Source organism: Puma concolor, chromosome F2, assembly GCF_028749965.1.
Source record: "Puma concolor isolate L17-30 chromosome F2, mPumCon1.1.hap2, whole genome shotgun sequence".
Taxonomy (NCBI): domain Eukaryota; kingdom Metazoa; phylum Chordata; class Mammalia; order Carnivora; family Felidae; genus Puma; species Puma concolor.
The window spans coordinates 38,276,447-38,296,560 of record NC_141684.1 but is presented as its reverse complement, the minus strand read 5'-3'; the positions used below and the strand labels follow the sequence as shown (position 1 = coordinate 38,296,560).

Below are 20,114 nucleotides of genomic sequence, written 5' to 3'. Positions count from 1 at the left end.
CTGAGTAAACAGGGTGAAAGAATAGGATTGCTCTTTCTGAACTTCACTTAAGATACTTGGTTCTTACCCTGCACTCAGGCTCCTGCATTATTCTTCCCCTGTGGTCTTCTCTTCTTTCTTCCCTTACTCCCACCCTCAATCTGAATTAATTGTATCTCCTGAACATTCCCTCCATTTTTTAATATCCAGGTGTTTGTCCCACATATTTTCATTTGTGATTGTCTCCTACCTTCCACATTGTGGGAAAATGGAATGCTGGGTTAGAAAGTGAAGGAGTTAGAAGGAAATCATAGTGGTAGGAGAGGTGATATTCAGAAGTTAATTGATCTTGTCATTGTCTTCAAACAGAATTGAAACCATCAATATCTTTTTTTTTAAGCTACCATGATAATTGTTTTAAATATCTAAAAGCCATTAGTTAAAAATTTATTCTTTGTTTTGTCCTTGTCTTAAAGAAATTTTGGACTAGTTTAGTTCTATATTGACTTATGGTATTAGGTGCTGTTCAGTCTTGAAGAAAATCCATATTATTTTTGGTAAAGAATGTTCTTTCACTTTTCAGCTTTCATTCACATGTATATTAAAGTGCTCTCCTTCAGATTCCTTAATCATAGATAGTTTTATTGCATATCCATTGAACTTCCTTTAATTTTTTTTATATCTTTTTCAGAATAAGGATAGATGGTTCTACTAAACTCTTATCTAGTTAATCACAGGATAAGACCTATAGAAGAAAAACGTGTGAAGACTGCTGAAAATTTACTTAACTGTTTTTGTTATGAATTGGTCCTGTTAAGTTCTTACTGCAGGGATCAGCTTTGTTCATTTTAAGCAGTGTGTCTTATCATTGCATTACAAGCTAGTCATTTACTACATTAGCTCCCACAGTGAGTAATAAATGATAATAGAACTGTCAGACTATGTAGCAACATTATTTACAGCCTAATTCTAGCATTTTACAGCTGTAGGGCAGATACGACTCCTCTATGAAGAACTTCTCTGTTTGAATAGACTTATGTTCTCATTAGCACACATGACACTAGGAGTTATATTGAAGTAAACTTTTAAATCTGAGGTGCTGAAAAGTGATACTTTTATCAGCAAATTAAGAATAATTTTAATTTGAAGAGTTGATTATATTAACATAAAACATCTGGGTTATATTTGTGCAGTTTTGTACAAATTAACACAATAAAGTTCTTTATACATTTTGACTTTAGTGGTGTTTGGTGTAGATGAAATTGTAAAATTTAAGGCTGGATGTGAAATTTGAAAGCTGCTACAGAAAAACTTTATTTAAAGTATTGTTTGTGTTTGTGAGGCAGAAGAATACATTGAGTGATCTTATAGTTTATAGGTAGTGGACAGAAGAAATTTTCATTTTTTTGAGCTCACCATTGTAACTATAGAAGGATAACACAGTAATTTAAGGGAAATGAATAATTAACAATATATTTAGTTTAAATTTCACTTGTTCTAGAATCTCTAGATTCTATATATATATCTATATAGATATATATCTATATATACTCCCTAATTCCATCCACATAGTTGCAAATGGCAAGATTTCCTTCGTTTTGATTGCTGAGTAATACTTCATTGTGTGTGTGTGTGTATGCGTGTATGTATACATACATCTTCTTTATCCATTCATCCATCGATGGACATTTGGGCTCTTTCCGTACTTTGGCTATTGTCGATAGTGCTGCTATAAACATTGGGGTACATGTGTCCCTTCGAAACAGCATACGTGTATTCCTTGGATAAATACCTAGTAGTGCAATTGCTATAGAGATATATCTATCTATGTAGATATAGATCTATATCTATATATTTTGTTAATTTAAAATAATTTTTTTAGGGCAAAAAAAGTTAACATGCTAAAGAGTCTAGGTGAGATCTTTGTTAAGTCATCTTAGAAGAAAGTATGAAATAAGTCATGATAAAATTTCTCTTGTGCTCTATAATTATGTTATTAAAAAGCAAAATTAGAGTATCTTCTTTTTTCCCCAAATCTTTGCTAACATCTTCATTTATGTATTTCTTAGTATATTTTTGCCTCTTTGGGGGAAGGCTAAACAAAACAATGATAAATTAACAATATCAATTAAGTATTTGAAACCTAATTACAAAATCATCTTTTCAGAAGTTTGGGCATCATTGTCGTATCATTTTGACAACCCCAGCAACATGATTAGAAAAGAGGTTTGTTTCTTACCTGTTGTAGAAAATGTTTAATTTAATCAGTTCTCAACAGTATAGATAAATCAAGTGGCAAAAATTTGTCCCATCTAATAACCTGATGTGTGAAACTATGCCAATTAAACTCATTGAAAGGCTCATTGGATCATTTAAATAATAGCTTGTGCCTTATCTATTTTCCATTATTTGGCATTTGGTTCTTAGAGGAATGACTGGATTTTATATCCAAGATGATTGGATTAAAATAGTATTTTTAACAAGCCTTAAGTATTTGCAAGGAAAGAGAAAAATTAGGAATCAGTAAGGCTAAGATTTACAGTTACCATATTAGTCTTTTCATTAAGTGGCCATCTTATGCAAGTAAGGGATCAGGTAACTTTTTTTTCCCCAGTCAGTTCAAGTGTTTTAGGACAAATTAAATTTCTTTGATATATTCTGAGGAGTTCATTTGGCAAATTCTTTGACTTTCCCAAGGGGTTCAGTGTGGAAAGGATGTTTACAAGCACAAAGTAAATGTTACACTTACCCTATATCCTTAATTTCAGTACTTTATGTACATTGACTTAGGTTATCCTTTAAAATACCCTTAAATGCAAAGCATGGGATTCAAGATAAAATATTTAGATTAAAATGTTTTATTCATTCCTTTCCATGTTTCCCATAATAAAGGTTCTTCTGTAAATTTCCTATGAGCTGTAAATTTCCTGAGCTGTCAGCACAGAGCCCAATGAGGGGCTCAAACCCACACACTGTGAGATCATGACCTGTGCCAAAGTGAGATGCTTAACCAACTGAGCCACCCAGGCACCCTTATGGTCTTACATCTTTAAATTATTGCTTTCTTAGGGTATCAGAGAGACATGAAATTAATGCCTAGAGATTCTGTTTTTTGGAGAAAGATGTGCAAATTAAATAGAGGGTATATCTGTGTGTGTGTTTAAATTTACTTTTCTAACTTAAGACTTTTATTTAGGGATAATTGTAGATTCACATGCAGTTCTCAGAAATACTAAAGAGATCATATATACTACCTATTTCTCCCAATTAGAACATCTTGCAAAACTATAATACAATATCCCAATCAGGATATTGGCAATTCACTAATCTTATTTATATTTCTGTCTTTTTATTTATATTCCTGTGTGTGTGCGTGCATTCTATGTAATTTTATCACATGTTTAGATCTATGTATCTACTATCACAGTCAAAATACAGAACAGTTCCGTTACCAAGATTCCTTCTTTTACTGTTTTATAAGTCACACCTACTTCTCTCCTTGCTTTCTCCTTCAGCCCACTCCAGCCCCATGTCTTAACCACTGACAACCACTTACCCACTGCCCATTTCTATAATTTCGTTAAAAAAATGTTACATAAATGGAGTCAGGTATGTAGTGTGTAACCTTTTTGGCTCTTTTCATTCAGCATAAGTCTCTGGAGATAAATATTTCTCATCGTGTAGCCTTTTGCTCAACATAATATTTTTGAAATTGTGCATGATTTGTGTGTCAGTAGTTGTATTATTTTTTGTTATATAGTATTCCAGTATATGGTTCTGATAGTTTTTCCATTCTATTGTATTTTTTTAAGTTTTTAATGTTTATTTTTTAGAGAGACAGAGTGTGAGTGGGAGAGGGCCAGAGAGAGAGGGAGTCACAGAATCTGAAGCAGGCTCCAGGCTCCAAGTTGTCATTACAGAGCCCGATGCGGGACTTGAACCCACAAACCTGAGCTGAAGTTAGACACTTAACAGACTGAGCCACCCAGGTGCCCCTCCATTCTATTGTTGATGGACATTTGGGTTGTTTCCAGTTTAGGGTTATTGGGAGCTGTAAAATTCTTTACAAGTCTTTTGTGGATATATATTTTCATTTCTATTGCATTTATATTTAGGAATGGAATCACTAATATAGGATACGTATATGTTTATAACAAAATGCTAAACTTTTTACCCAAGTGGTTGTGTGATTTAAAATACCCACCAACGGTCTGTGAGAGTTACAGTTCTGTCCATGTCCTTGTCCTTGTCAATATTTGGTGTAACCATTTTGATTGTATCTTTTCTTTTTTTTTTTCTTTTTTTTTTTTTTTTGAGGGTGCTTTTCTTTTTTTAATATATGAAATTTATTGTCAAATTGGTTTCCATACAACACCCAGTGCTCATCCCAAAAGGTGCCCTCCTCAAAACCCATCACCCACCCTCTCCTCCCTCTCACCCCCCATCAACCCTCAGTTTGTTCTCAGTTTTTAACAGTCTCTTATGCTTTGGCTCTCTCCCACTCTAACCTCTTTTTTTTTTTTTTTCCCTTCCCCTCCCCCATGGGTTCCTGTTAAGTTTCTCAGGATCCACATAAGAGTGAAACCACATGGTATCTGTCTTTCTCTGTATGGCTTATTTCACTTAGCATCACACTCTCCAGTTCCATCCACGTTGCTACAAAAGGCCATATTTCATTTTTTCTCATTGCCACGTAGTATTCCATTGTGTATATAAACCACAATTTCTTTACTCATTCATTAGTTGATGGACATTTAGGCTCTTTCCATAATTTGGCTATTGTTGAGAGTGCTGCTATGAACATTGGGGTCCAAGTGCCCCTATGCATCAGTACTCCTGTGTCCCTTGGATAAATTCCTAGCAGTGCTATTGCTGGGTCATAGGGTAGGTCTATTTTTAATTTTCTGAGGAACCTCCACACTGCTTTCCAGAGCGGCTGCACCAATTTGCATTCCCACCAACAGTGCAGGAGGGTTCCCGTTTCTCCACATCCTCTCCAGCATCTATAGTCTCCTGATTTGTTCATTTTGGCCACTCTGACTGGCGTGAGGTGCTACCTGAGTGTGGTTTTGATATGTATTTCCCTGATAAGGAGCGACGCTGAACATCTTTTCATGTGCCTGTTGGCCATCCGGATGTCTTCTTTTTTTTTTTTTTTTTTTTTTTTTTAAATTTTTTTTTTCAACGTTTATTTATTTTTGGGACAGAGAGACACAGAGCATGAACGGGCGAGGGGCAGAGAGAGAGGGAGACACAGAATCAGAAACAGGCTCCAGGCTCTGAGCCATCAGCCCAGAGCCCGACGCGGGGCTCGAACTCACGGAGCGCGAGATCGTGACCTGGCTGAAGTCGGACGCTTACCCGACTGCGCCACCCAGGCGCCCCCCGGATGTCTTCTTTAGAGAAGTGTCTATTCATGTTTTCTGCCCATTTCTTCACTGGGTTATTTGCTTTTCGGGTGTGGAGTTTGGTGAGCTCTTTATAGATTTTGGATACTAGCCCTTTGTCCGATATGTCATTTGCAAATATCTTTTCCCATTCCGTTGGTTGCCTTTTAGTTTTGTTGGTTGTTTCCTTTGCTGTGCAGAAGCTTTTTATCTTCATAAGGTCCCAGTAATTCACTTTTGCTTTCAATTCCCTTGCCTTTGGGGATGTGTCGAGTAAGAGATTGCTACGGCTGAGGTCAGAGAGGTCTTTTCCTGCTTTCTCCTCTAGGGTTTTGATGGTTTCCTGTCTCACATTCAGGTCCTTTATCCATTTTGAGTTTATTTTTGTGAATGGTGTGAGAAAGTGGTCTAGTTTCAACCTTCTGCATGTTGCTGTCCAGTTCTCCCAGCACCATTTGTTAAAGAGGCTGTCTTTTTTCCATTGGATGTTCTTTCCTGCTTTGTCAAAGATGAGGTGGCCATACGTTTGTGGGTCTAGTTCTGGGGTTTCTATTCTATTCCATTGGTCTATGTGTCTGTTTTTGTGCCAACACCATGCTGTCTTCATGATGACAGTTTTGTAGTAGAGGCTAAAGTCTGAGATTGTGATGCCTCCTGCTTTGGTCTTTTTCTTCAAAATTCCTTTGGCTATTTGGGGCCTTTTGTGGTTCCATATGAATTTTAGGATTGCTTGTTCTAGTTTGGAGAAGAATGCTGGTGCAATTTTGATTGGGATTGCATTGAATGTGTAGATAGCTTTGGGTGGTATTGACATTTTGACAATATTTATTTTTCCAATCCATGAGCAGGGAATGTCTTTCCATTTCTTTAAATCTTCTTCAATTACCTTCATAAGCTTTCTATAGTTTTCAGCATACAGTTCCTTTACATCTTTGGTTAGATTTATTCCTAGGTATTTTATGCTTCTTGGTGCAATTGTGAATGGGGTCAGTTTCTTTATTTGTCTTTCTGTTGCTTCATTGTTAGTGTATAAGAATGCAACTGATTTCTGTACATTGATTTTGTATCCTGCAACTTTGCTGAATTCATGTATCAGTTCTAGCAGACTTTTGGTGGAGTCTATCGGATTTTCCATGTATAATATCATGTCATCTGCAAAAAGCGAAAGCTTGACTTCATCTTTGCCAATTTTGATGCCTTTGATTTCCTTTTGTTGTCCGATTGCTGATGCTAGAAGTTCCAGCACTATGTTAAACAACAGCGGTGAGAGTGGGCATCCCTGTCGTGTTCCTGATCTCAGGGAAAAAGCTCTCAGTTTTTCCCCGTTGAGGATGATGTTAGCTGTGGGCTTTTCATAAATGGCTTTTATGATCTTTAAGTATGTTCCTTCTATCCCGACTTTCTCAAGGGTTTTTATTAAGAAAGGGTGCTGGATTTTGTCAAAGGCCTTTTCTGCATCGATTGACAGGATCATATGGTTCTTCTCTTTTTTTTTGTTAATGATAAGTATCACGTTGATTGATTTGCGAATGTTGAACCAGCCCTGCATCCTAGGAATGAATCCCACTTGATCATGGTGAATAATTCTTTTTATATGCCATTGAATTCGATTTACTAGTATCTTATTGAGAATTTTTGCATCCATATTCATCAGGGATATTGGCCGGTAGTTCTCTTTTTTTACTGGGTCTCTGTCTGGTTTAGGAATCAAAGTAATACTGGCTTCATAGAATGAGTCTGGAAGTTTTCCTTCCCTTTCTATTTCTTGGAATAGCTTGAGAAGGGTAGGTATTATCTCTGCTTTAAACGTCTGGTAGAACTCCCCTGGGAAGCCATCTGGTCCTGGACTCTTATTTGTTGGGAGATTTTTGATAACCGATTCAATTTCTTCGCTGGTTATGGGTCTGTTCAAGCTTTCTATTTCCTCCTGATTGAGTTTTGGAAGAGTGTGGGTGTTCAGGAATTTGTCCATTTCTTCCAGGTTGTCCAATTTGTTGGCATATAATTTTTCATAGTATTCCCTGATAATTGTTTGTATCTCTGAGGGATTGGTTGTAATAATTCCATTGTTATTCATGATTTTATCTATTTGGGTCATCTCCCTTTTCTTTTTGAGAAGCCTGGCTAGAGGTTTGTCAATTTTGTTTGTTTTTTCAAAAAACCAACTCTTGGTTTCGTTGATCTGCTCTACAGTTTTTTTAGATTCTATATTGTTTATTTCTGCTCTGATCTTTATTATTTCTCTTCTTCTGCTGGGTTTAGGCTGCCTTTGCTGTTCTGCTTCTATTTCCTTTAGGTGTGCTGTTAGATTTTGTATTTGGGATTTTTCTTGTTTCTTGAGATAGGCCTGGATTGCAATGTATTTTCCTCTCAGGACTGCCTTCGCTGCGTCCCAAAGCATTTGGATTGTTGTATTTTCATTTTCGTTTGTTTCCATATATTTTTTAATTTCTTCTCGAATTGCCTGGTTGACCCACTCATTCGTTAGTAGGGTGTTCTTTAACCTCCATGCTTTTGGAGGTTTTCCAGACTTTTTTCTGTGGTTGATTTCAAGCTTCATAGCATTGTGGTCTGAAAGTATGCATGGTATGATTTCAATTCTTGTAAACTTATGAAGGGCTGTTTTGTGACCCAGTATATGATCTATCTTGGAGAATGTTCCATGTGCACTCGAGAAGAAAGTATATTCTGTTGCTTTGGGATGCAGAGTTCTAAATATATCTGTCAAGTCCATCTGATCCAATGTCTCATTCAGGGCCCTTGTTTCTTTATTGACTGTGTGTCTAGATGATCTATCCATTTCTGTAAGTGGGGTGTTAAAGTCCCCTGCAATTACCACATTCTTCTCAATAAGGTTGCTTATGTTTATGAGTAGTTGCTTTATATATTTGGGGGCTCCGGTATTCGGCCCATAGACATTTATAATTGTTAGCTCTTCCTGATGGATAGACCCTGTCACTATTATATAATGTCCTTCTTCATCTCTTGTTACAGCCTTTAATTTAAAGTCTAGTTTGTCTGATATAAGTATGGCTACTCCAGCTTTCTTTTGGCTTCCAGTAGCATGATAAATAGTTCTCCATCCCCTCACTCTCAATCTAAAGGTGTCCTCAGGTCTAAAATGAGCCTCTTGTAGGCAGCAAATAGATGGGTCTTGTTTTTTTATCCATTCTGATACCCTAAGTCTTTTGGTTGGTGCATTTAATCCATTTACATTCAGTGTTATTATAGAAAGATATGGGTTTAGAGTCAGTGTGATGTCTGTATGTTTTATGCTTGTAGTGATGTCTCTGGTGCTTTGTCTCACAGGGTCCCCCTTAGGATCTCTTGTAGGGCTGGTTTAGTGGTGACAAATTCCTTCAGTTTTTGTTTGTTTGGGAAGACCTTTATTTCTCCTTCTATTCTAAATGACAGACTTGCTGGATAAAGGATTCTAGGCTGCATATTTTTTCTGTCTAGCACACTGAAAATCTCGTGCCAATTCTTTCTGGCCTGCCAAGTTTCAAAAGAGAGATCAGTCACGAGTCTTATAGGTCTCCCTTTATATTTGAGGGCATGTTTTACCCCTTGCTGCTTTCAGAATTTTCTCTTTATCCTTGTATTTTGCCAGTTTCACTATGATATGTCGTGCAGAAGATCGATTCAAGTTACGTCTGAAGGGAGTTCTCTGTGCCTCTTGGATTTCAATGCCTTTTTCCTTCCCCAGTTCAGGGAAGTTCTCAGCTATAATTTCTTCAAGTACCCCTTCAGCACCTTTCCCTCTCTCTTCCTCCTCTGGGATACCAATTATGCGTATATTATTTCTTTTTAGTGTATCACTTAGTTCTCTAATTTTCCCCTCATACTCCTGGATTTTTTTATCTCTCTTTTTCTCAGCTTCCTCTTTTTCCATAACTTTATCTTCTAGTTCACCTATTCTCTCCTCTGCCTCTTCAATCCGAGCCGTGGTGGTTTCCATTTTGTTTTGCATTTCGTTTAAAGCGTTTTTTCAGCTCCTCATGACTGTTCCTTAGTCCCTTGATATCTGTAGCAAGAGCTTCTCTGCTGTCCTCTATACTGTTTTCAAGCCCAGCGATTAATTTTATGACTATTATTCTAAATTCACTTTCTGTTATATTATTTAAATCCTTTTTGATCAGCTCATTAGCTGTTGTTATTTCCTGGAGATTCTTCTGAGGGGAATTCTTCTGCTTGATCATTTTGGATAGTCCCTGGCGTGGTGAGGACCTGCAGGGCACTTCCCCTGTGTTGTGGTGTATAACTGGAGTTGGTGGATGGGGCCGCAGTCCGACCTGATGTCTGCCCCCCGCCCTCCGCTGGGGCCACAGTCAGACTGGTGTGTGCCTTCTCTTCCCCTCTCCTAGGGGCGGGATTCACTGTGGGGTGGCGTGGCCCGTCTGGGCTACTTGCACACTGCCAGGCTTGTGATGCTGGGGATCTGGCTTCTTAGCTGGGGTGGGTAGGCAAGGTGCACAGGGGCAGGAGGGGCCGGCTTAGCTCGCTTCTCCTTAGGTGATCCACTTCAGGAGGGGCCCTGTGGCAGCGGGAGGGAGTCAGATCCGCTACCGGAGGGTTGGCTCCTCTTCCGTGGGCCTCTCGTCTGCACTTGGCTCCGGTGACTCCGTTCTGCTAATCCTCTGGCGGTTTTCTGGGTTATTTAGGCAGGTGTAGGTGGAATCTAAGTGATCAGCAGGACGTGCGGTGAGCCCAGCGTCCTCCTACGCCGCCATCTTCCCTCCAGTCCCGCGATTGTATCTTTTCTAAGCATGAAAAGATATCCCATGCTGATATTAATTTGTTTTTATCTGATGACTAATAATCTTTTCATTTGCTTTTTGGTACTTCATACCTTCTTTTGTGAAGTGTCTTTTCAAGTCTTTTGGTTGTTTTATATTGGTCTTTGTCTTACTGAGTTGGTAGGATTCTATAAGGAACCTATATTCTGAATATAGGTCAGGTATATGTGTGGAGGATTTTTTTTTTCTTCCTATTCTGGTTTTGTTTTTATTTTGAAAACAGTGTCTTATAAGGAGCAAAATTAAAAAATCTTGCTGAAGTCACATGTATCAATTTTTCTATGATTAGTGCTTATATTTCAGATTTTTATAGAAATCTTACATAATCTTATATAATTTTTTCTAAAAACTTTATAGTTTAGCATTATTTGTAGCGTGATACATCTTAAATAGTTTTTTTGTGAATAGTGTTTGGTTGGGATTAAGGTTTTCAATATTCTTTTTTGCCCTTTTGTTTATTCAGTTGTTAAGCACTGTCTGTTGAAAAGTCTTTCTTTTCCTCATCAAATTGCATTGGCACTTTGTCAAAACTCAATTGACGGCATATTTATGGGTCTGTTTCTGGAATGTCTGTTGTTTCATTAATGTGTATTTATTCATGTGTATGCCAGTGTCCATGGTCTTACTTGCTGTGTCCTAAATCTTGCCATCAGGTAGTGTGAGTCCTCTAACTTTATCGTTTTTATTTATTTATTTTTTTTAATTTTTTTTTTCAATGTTTATTTATTTTTGGGAGACAGAGCATGAACGGGGGAGGGGCAGAGAGAGAGGGAGACACAGAATCGGAAACAGGCCCCAGGCTCTGAGCCATCAGCCCAGAGCCCGACGCGGGGCTCGAACTCACGGACCGTGAGATCGTGACCTGGCTGAAGTTGGACGCTTAACCGACTGCGCCCCCCGGGCGCCCCATAACTTTATCGTTTTTAAAGATTATTTAAGTTTTTTGTTTGCCATGTAAATTTTAGAATCAACTTGTCAATTTCTATTTAAAGTCCTGTTAGAATTTTGAATGGGATTTCCTTGAATTTGTGTTTAAGCTTGGGGGAAAACTGACATCTTAACAATACTGAGTCTTTGAAATCCTGAACATGGTAAATGTCTCCATTTATTTCGGTCTGCTTTAGTTTTTCTCAGTAAGTTATTTACTTAGTTCTTACCTACTGCATTTTATTTTCTTCTTTTCTTAATCATTCATCTCATCTGTAGAGCACCTACAGAATATTTTTCTGCTAGGATATATTCATGTTTCTTTTTTTTTTTAAAATTGTTTACTTTTGTGTGTGTGTGAGAGAGAGAGAGGGGGAGGGACAGAGAAAGGGGAACAGAGGAGCCAAAGTGGGCTGTTAACAGCAGAGGGCCGGATGTGGGGCTTGAACTCATGAACCACAAGATCATGACCTAAGCCGAAGTCAGTCACTTACCAGCTTACCTTATTGAGCCACTCAGGGGCCCCTATGTTTCAAATTTATATAATTATAATTAGTGAGAAAAAGAGTTACAATAATCAATAGTTTTGAAGAAATCTGATTATGTATTAAGGATTACCTATTTTATGCACTTTATATTTAAGCTTTTGATTTTCCTTTGAGTGAGTTCACTTTCAGAGCTAGTTAATGAAAATAGTAATATACCAAATTATTTTGATACATTATGATGTTTGTAGTATCTCATTGAAACATTATTTTGAAATCCAGTGTCTCATGGTAGTGACTTTGGAAACCTTTATATGTTGCAGAATTCATTTGCTTCTGAAGCACAGGCATAAACATCACTTTGTAATAATTGAGGGAGATTGTTACCATGACATTTTAATACTTGTGATTAATAATGAGAATGAAAGGAAGGGATATTATCCTACTCTGTCTGTGCTAGCTCAATGGTTATTCCTTTTTTCTCTCCTTTTTTTTCTTTTTCTTTTTCTTTTATTTTTTTAAGATTTTATTTTTAAGTAATCTCCATACCCAACGTGGGCCTTGAAGTTACAACCCCAAGATCAAGAGTCACATGCTCTACCAAATGAGCCAGCCAGGTGCCCTTTATTATTTTGAAACAGACATAAAAATAGAGAATAATGTAATGAATATCTCAGCTTTAAGAAAAAATCATTACAAATATATTTTGAGACTCCATTTTTTCTTCCCTTCTCCTGTCCTTCTCTCTGTTTACCATGTTAGCATTGGCCGCTGTTCTGAAGTTAGCAGTTATTATTCCTGTGCCTGTGTCTGTCTTTATGCTTTTAGTATATATGTATGTATGATTTAAAAATTATTGAAGCTTCATATTGTTTTACATGTCTTGATTTCTTTGCTATTTTTACTTTTTGTATTCGATGTTAAGTTTTTATTCTTAGAACTCTTGGTCATTTTTGTAGTAATCTCTTTTGTGAACAAACTGCAGTTTACTCTCTCCCATGGTTCTCATATCTGATCATAACCATCTGATGCCATGTTTCTTATACTAGCGGACAGTTGTCAGGGATAGGACAAACTCCTGAATGACAACACTCCTGAGTGACAACATTGCACAGAGTTAACCTTGCTCTTTTTGATGGATAGCACCAATAAGCAGATTGTTAAAGATGTTGTCCAGTTATCCCCAGAACTTGAACCAGGTGTCAGCAGTCAGGATATGGTCAGTAGCATACTCTCCTTCGACTTTGCTTTTTAAATATTTATTTATTTTTGAGAGACAGAGAGAGATAGAGAGTGAGCGAGCAGAGAGTTGCAGAGAGAGAAAGGGACAGAGAATCCCAAACAGGCTCTGCTGTCAGCACAGAGCCTGATGCGGGGCTTGAACTCATGAACTGTGAGATCATGACCTGAGCTGAAATCAAAAGTCGGACACTTAACTGACTGAGCCACCCAGGTGCCCCTCTCCTTTGACTTTTATAAGGATCTGTAGGTTGTTTAGGTCTTTGTCATCTCACTTGTCAAAAGGCTTCAGAAGCTACAGGTGCTGGCTGGTGGAGCTCTCATCTACCCCTCCTCCAGCGCCCCCCCTCCACCCATCCCCGTCCCCCTGCTATTCCTGCGGACAGGGACTGGATGTATTGTACCTGGGGGTCGATCTCTACTTAGTGAAGCTCATATGCATCTGGAGCCTCCATCTTGAACTTCCTGCCATTCTTGCCTGTCAGGAAGTCAGTCTCTGAGTTGACCTAGAGGGTGCCAGGAATAGCCAGGGTTGTGATATTCTTTGGCGATGCAATGAAAGTGTGGATCTTAGGATTCACATAGTTTTGGCCAGTGAAGTTTCTGTTGTAGGAGGTTGTAATTTGATTTTTCTCATGTTGATGTCCTTTTTGTTCGACTGGTCAATGGCACATTGGCTAGGGAATTCCACCCACATCCTGTAGGATCTGTGCGTAACTATTCCACTTAGTGATGTAGGTCGGCTTGGATATCAGTGCAATGATTAAGCGAGATGTACTCTTGAACCTGTGAGCCAGCACTGGCCGAGATGGCTTGGCCTCATCTACTGAACACTTCATTTCCTTGTACTTGAGTTGGTGCAGCTGCCAATCAGACCCACTGGGTGTGCAGAGGATATTCTTCCTTCTCTGCCACAGTAGCTCCTGCCACAGAGTGGGCCAGATCAGGGTAAAGGGTGAATTGGTGTACTGCTTCAGCTTGTTGAGGTTAATTTTAGTCAGTTGGTTATAATGACAGCCAGGGTCAGGTGCCAAGAGTACTTGGATTTTATATGTAAGACTGGACATGTCTCCTTGCCCTGCCTAATTCAGGTATTTCTTAATTTTATGCTTGTAAGAGAACACTGAGGGCCCCAATTTGTGCCCATTTTCAGATTGTCATCATGTCAGGATAGGAGATGGAGTCTACACCACACCTATGCCACTGCACTATTGTACCTATGCCACCTTTCACTGCAAGAATGCCTTCCGTTTTAGGATCACATCTGTGGGTGAGGTCTAGCTGGAGAGCATCCTGATAAACTTCGCACCAGGCATTTGGGGGAACATCAACTTCCAGGGAGTCCCAGACTTGCCATTCACAGTTTCAAATTCCCAGTGCTGATACAGATGTTCCACAGGCCACCTCTATTGGGAGTGTGGGAATAAATGCCAATCAGAAGAATCCAGGGTGTGCATAGTTCTCCAAGATGATGTGGTGAATGATTCCAGATCCAGGCCTCCTGAAGCCCATGCTATTCTTGGAACCCTGTAGTTGCCAGAAATTTATACATTTCCTGTCTTTGGTGTGGTATTGAGAAGATTGAAAAAAGGTCTGAAAAAAAAAACCAAAGATATTTTCTCCTGACTCAATTTTTAAGCCCTGAATAACTCATGAAGACAGAACCAAGCTCTTGATACATTTTCTTCAACACAGTTAATAGGCATTGCATTTACATCAGTTTGGCGAATGCTAGAGGAAAGAATATGGATGGGAAAATATCTATCCAGTGTTGGTGCCGAGCACCCAGCTTTTGCCTACATGACCCTGTGGACATCATTTCCTGAAGCACTTGAAAAGCGGGTGCACGTGCTTCATGAAAGCCTTGCTCTGTGACGAGTGCTACTCCATGTACACACACTATCATCAGCCCCAGACATGGAACTTGTTGTGCCAAAGCATCAAGATATCTGGCTGGATTTGGAGCCAAATTCTCCTGCTACCACCTCTTCCTCAGCATCCAGGTCAGTGGCTGCCAGGACTTTCTGTAAGAGCTGGTGCTGCTCCTTTCTTGTAGAAGATGCCAACTCTTCGTCCTCCATGCCAGCAAACTTAGTGATCACCTCAAGCTATAACCCTGATCTACCGAGAACCTTTGCCACTTGGTTGAGTAAGCCATTTCATGTGTGTTTTGGGACACCAATGGGTAGAGGAAGGCATTGTACTTCTCTGCAACCATCCCTTTTGTGGCTTGGAGCACTTGCTCCAGCTTCTGGGTCTCCTGTCACCAGGAGCCATCATGAGATGAGACCTGAAGGAGAACATTTGCTTCTGGTAGATCAAATGATGTGTAGCCTGTTGATTTGGGGGTTATGCTTGAAGTTCTGGAGTCTGTATCCCTCTTTCCCAGGGATAGGACCCTGAGCCAGGTCTTGATCAAGTAGTCATAGTGGATGGTGTAATGGCATGGCCACTTTGGGTACCCAATGCTGATGAACTGTGCCATGACATCCTGCATGGCTCTGTAATTGGGCCACAGCTACAGATGTATCTTAGCCCACTCCATCTCCTGATTGGCTACAGTCACCCAGGTTATTATACCCAATCTTTTAAAGAGGATCAGGGACTAATTCACTTACTTGTGAACAATGTTCTTCTATAGTAGGTCAGTGTGGATGTACTCATACTGTCTCATCTTGGCCCATTGGCACAGTATTGCTGCTGTGTGGCATTGCTGCACACCAAGGATTTCTGCATCTGGGTCACTAATAGGCTGGAAGGTATCGTTTTGTAGACAAGAGTAGGTTGCGTTCTACAAACACTTTTATTTTACTTAAAAATTTTTTTTAAGTTTTTGAGACAGAGAGTGAGAGCAAAGGGAGGAGGGGCAGAGAGAAAGGGAGAGAGGTAATACCAAGCAGGCTGTATGCTGTCAGTGCAGAACCTGATGCAGGGCTCAGTCTCACAGATCATAAGATCATGACCTGAGCTGAAACAAGAGTCGGATGCTCAACTGACTGAGCCAGCCACCAAAGCACCCTTTAAATACTTTATTTTAAAAAATAAGTTTTCCATGAAAATCTGTATTTGAGTTTTATTACTTTTTTATGTTTAAGTAATCTCTTCACCCAGCATGGGGCTCAAACTCACAACACTTAACTGACTATGCCAGCCAGGGGCCTCTGTATTTATATCTTAATTAAAACCTGATTAAACTTACCTGTATTTTATCTTGTGTATATGTTTGTGTGTGTTTGGGTGTGTCTTTTATCATACCCTATACATACAATTTTAGTATTTTTTATTTCTTATTTTTTAATTTATTGGCTAGGACTTTTACTGCTGAAAGTGGCAATTGTCAGCTCCTTCTGTTTCTTGATGATAAAAGTCCTAATGTTACCCCATTGAGTGTGATATTTTATTACATTAAGTATGGTGTGATGGTAAGTATATATTTGGTAGATACCTTAATCAGGTTGAGGAAGTTTCATTATTAAACTATACATGCAGTCCTGCAACAAACCCATCTTAGTCATGATTAATTTTTATGTAACTAAACGATCATGGAATAGTGTATGTCAACATTTGTGAGAGATAGTTAAAGCAGTGCTTGAAAAGTAATTTATACCTTTATGTAAGTCATAATATATATTACATATATTATGTAAGTCATCATGAAGAATGCAAATCATATATATATATATATATATATATATATATATATATATATATATATATATTTCTCCCCCCCCCCCCCCCTTGTATTTTCCTTAGTCAACTTGCTGTGTAATTTTTTTTCTTGGTTTGGTGTCAGGGTTTGCTAGCCCTATATAATACATTGGTAAAACGTTTTTTTTTTTTTTAATTCTCTGAAAGAGTTTGTAAAAGATTAGAAAGATCTTTAAAAGTTTTATGGAATTTTTCTTAGAACTATTTGGTCCTGTCCCTTCCTACATATTTCTTCCCACCCTCCTTCCTCCTCTTCCTCCTTTATTTAAAAAAATCTTTTGTTTTCTTTGTGCTTTTTTCTTTCCACCACTGCAGCCTCATCTTCCTCACTCCCTCTCCCCACCTCTTTTAATATTTTTAAACTACTGTTTCAATTCCTCTGATAGGTGTAGGATATTCATATTTCCTGTTGACTTAGTTTTGCCGATTTTATTTTTTCTAGGATGCTATATTGAGAGCTTGCCTTACTCATTATTTCAAACTTGAATAATAGTTTATCTGGGTATAAAATTCTGCTTTGATTGTTATTTCCTTTTTTTGAGAAGTCTGCTGTTTGTCATTTTGTTTTAGGTAATATGTCTATTCCCTCTACTTGATTTTATATCTTTTTGTTTACAGTTATTTTATGTAATTTAACCCTTATTTACTCAGTTGTGGTTTTCATTTTATTTATCCTACTTGGGAATTCATTTTGCTCTCTGAAAATGAGAATTTGTGTCTTTTCATCAATTCTCAGAGAATTTCAACTGTTGTGTCCTCAGGTATTGTTCTCCACTTTTCTCTTCTTCTGAAACTCTGATAAAACATATGTTGGATACTATCATTCCATCATTCTTGTATCTGTATCCCTCTTTCATATTTTAATCTTTCTCTTTTTGTGTTACATTTTGAGTGATTTCTTCAGGTTCACTAATTCTTGTATAATTTGATATTTAGCCTATCTACTGTGTTTATAATTTCATTGAATATATTTTCAAATTCATTTTGAACCTCTTTAAGCACTCTATTCTTTTTTTTTTATTGTATTTAGTCTTAAGTTTTATATTCCAACTTTTAGTTATTTAATTTAAACATTCTTTTATAATCTACAATTAATAATGTGGTTATTTAAAGTTTTGTCAGATCTGTTTCTGCTGTTGTATTCTTTTCATAGATCATGATGGCCTATTTCCTCATATTTTTACAAGTTTGAATTATTAGCACACCTTGGACAGTACATTATCTAAATTAGTTTTTTTAATCTATGGATATGTTTAACAATTATTCTTTTTGTTCTTTTATACCAGGTGCCAAATTTTTCTAAATCTACTCCTTTTTATTGTCTTTGTCCTTTTCTGATAATGCAAATAATGTAAAATTGATCTGCCGATTCACTGGGTTTTAAAAAAAACTGTCAGATCTTATTTTGTAGTCTGTGTTTACTAATTGTGTTGAAGTCCTTTTGTAACACACTTAATTTATAGGAATTTTCTTCTAATTCCTTTTTATCATTTAAAAAAAGAAATTAGACATACTAAAAGGTGTAACAATTTATTTTACAAGAACACCCATAGCAAACATGACAAAGCAGAGGTTTAGAAAGGAATTGCATTCTGGAGTTTGCTTTTCTTCATTGGGAATCCTGAGACCACCATATGAACAGTTTTGAGCTAGAATATGAGAAACCATGGTGATGAGAGCTGAGATGCCCTACCCCATAAGCAGTCAGTATCCAGCTTGCCTGGCACCTGACTACACACATCACAGTCAGCCTCAGCTGAGATCAACCAGGGCTACCAGAAAGACTTTCCAGGTGGGGATCCCTGAAATCGGTGATCTAACAAGCTAAGTAAATGATAGTTGTTTGAAGCCTTTGAATTTTGGAATGGTGTGTTACATAGCAAAAACGAGCTGTTAAAGCTATCATGATATATGTGTTCTTTCTCCACCTTTATTTTCTTATTCAGCTTATGCTACATACCTCATAGCTGTTTAACTGTGGTTCATTCATTTTTGTTCTTTATATTATTCCATTATATGACTGTACTGCAGTGTTTTTATTTTTTTCCTAGTAATTATTTAAATTAACATTTTTAAAAATTATGAATAATCCTTTCATGAGCATTTTTGTACATGTCTCCTTATACACGTGTGCAAGAATTTCAGTGTTTTAAGTTTCAGATTTAAGTTTAAAAAAGTTAAAAGTTAGGGGGTACCTGGGTGGCTCATTTGGTTAAGTCTCTGACTCGGCTTAGATCATGATCTCACGGTTGGTGAGGTAAAGCCCCACAATTAGCTCTGTGCTGACAGCTCAGAGCCTGGAACCTGCTTTAGATTCTGTGTCTCCCTCTCTCTCTGCCTTTCCCCAGTTCAGGCGCTCTCTCCCTTGCCCCCTCTTTCTTTCAAAGAATAAATAAACATTAAAAAATTATAAGTTAGGAAGTATTGTTCAGACCATGATATAACTTGCCCTGTTCATTTCAGCAAGTTTGGATTTACTGAACTGGTACTATTAATTATACCAGACAGTCTTCATTTTATTGTTGTAATCTGCTTGTCTAGGGTGAAACTTGAACTCTGCTGAGGTGCATGTCATAAGGTTTCTTTTTTTTTTGTTACTAAGATTAATCTTATGGCCTTATGTGGGTTTTTTTTGGGTTTATTGGATATAATTAATAAATAAACAACCTTACGGTTTTTTAGTTGCTAACAAAATAAATTTTTTAGCCCATATTTAGCACAACACAATTCTGATCACAGATGAAATCAAGATTGCTAAGTAGAAGGATGATGAAAATAAACTTTTTCAGATGACATGCAAAGTTATTTGTTTTACCTCTGCAATGCTTAAACACCATGGACATAAATTAGATGATGCTATTTCCCCATGGAACCATTTAAAACATCCCTCTATTCTGAAAGTCAGATAAGGTGATTTTGATCAGAGAACTAGTCTTTGCATTAACATTTTAAAATTTGCATTAAATGATGTAAATGGCCGTATTATTTTATCTTCATGAAATACGAAAGTACAATCATCATGATCCATTACTTAGAGCAAGGAAGCTATTACAAAATGACTTTATTTTTCAGTTTCTCATAGACCATTTTGTTTTTAAGTATAAATTATTTGTACTTCTTCCACAGTTTTAATGGCAGCACATTAATACATACTTTAAATATTTTGAAATATAAAATTAAACTTGAGTGCTTTTTTCGTAGCATGAAAACATTCTGCCAAGTGCCATCTTTGAATGTTATTTTGAGAAAATTTGCAACTCTCAGATGTTCGCCAGTTTTTCATACTTAAAATAGATTATTTTCTGTCTCATGAAAAGAATAGTTTATTTCTAAGGAATGTGGGACACTTTTCATATTTAAAAATTCCATGCTTTTTCTTCCTCTTTCTATTTACATTGATAATTGCTTATTGGGGGTGCAGCTCAGTATCTGTTGCAAATGTATCTTACAGAGAATCTAGAATCAATAATAGAGAAAATCCAGAACAATATGTATTATACGATCAGAATTGTGGATAAAATACAGAATCCCTCATTAAAGTCTCCCAAGAATATACAACAGGATATTAACATTTGTTATTTCTGGTAACTAGG

The 20,114-nt window shown here is 37.4% G+C and overlaps 1 protein-coding gene and 1 pseudogene across 7 annotated transcripts in view; one reads left to right on the top strand and one right to left on the bottom strand.

Annotated features, from left to right (window-relative positions):
• VPS13B (vacuolar protein sorting 13 homolog B) overlaps positions 1-20,114 on the top strand; it is an 822,593-nt gene that overhangs the window by 293,066 nt on the left and 509,413 nt on the right. The gene's annotated exons all lie outside the window — the stretch shown is intronic.
• Positions 13,491-14,894, bottom strand: LOC147571960 (aconitate hydratase, mitochondrial pseudogene; annotated as a pseudogene).